A 962-nucleotide genomic window follows, 5' to 3' on the forward strand; every position below is an offset into this window, starting at 1 on the left:
TCTCCATATAATTAAACCTACAATTATCACACTAAAAATGAACACAGGCTTCAGTCTTACATATTTCATAACACTCTGAAATAAACGGTGGACTATGGGTTGTTGGTTCTGTTTCTGCCAGTCTTGCAGCATGTGTGTGCTGTAGTAGTCGCCGTGGTTTTCTGTCACCATTTTCTCGACGGTGTTGAGCAGCTGTTCCACCTGGAACCCGTTGTTTCTGACCTCATCCTGTTTGTTTTTCCAGTACTTGTTATCAACGACGTGGCATCTCCCTCCACACTTCTCCACCAGATCTTTCAGTTGCTGATTTTTTTTAACAAACTCCTCTATCCTCATGTCTTCCGCCAACTGGTCGCCGTGTGTGAAAACAACAGCAGAATACTTGAAAACCTCTGCAGAGAAACATTCCTGTATGATTCTGATGACCTGGCTCTCCTGCTCCGTAAACTTCTCCACTTTGAGCACGATGAGGAAAGCGTGGGGCCCCGGAGCGCACTCTGAGATACACCTCTCTATCTCACGCTTCTGCTCCTTCTCAGACAGTCCAGAGTGGAAGACGCCGGGCGTGTCGACCACAGCCAGGCTCCTGCCGTGAACTCGTTGGGCCTCTGACCGGCAGTGAGTGACCGCTGAGCTGGTGAAATTCTTCACTTCGAAAACGTCCTTCCCCAAGATGGTGTTGGCCAGGCTGCTCCTCCCAGACCCAGTTTTCCCCAGCAGGACAATCCTCAGTTTGTCTGGCAACAAGGAGAGGAAAACAACCTAAATCAATTATAATTCATCTACCTTCTTTCAAGATACTTTTAAATGCTGCTGATAAGTATTTCAACAATTGTAAATGTAGTGCCTGATTTTTTTATTTTCTTGAAACTTCTTCTGCTTGGCTTAATATTCATGAAGAGAAAATACCATTAAAATAAGTTATTTTACATGGCTGCAAATCCCCAAATATATACATATAT

This window comes from Poecilia latipinna, unplaced genomic scaffold (assembly GCF_001443285.1).
Source record: "Poecilia latipinna isolate Pla-1442-1.1 unplaced genomic scaffold, P_latipinna-1.0 Scaffold147, whole genome shotgun sequence".
In the NCBI taxonomy this organism is placed as follows: domain Eukaryota; kingdom Metazoa; phylum Chordata; class Actinopteri; order Cyprinodontiformes; family Poeciliidae; genus Poecilia; species Poecilia latipinna.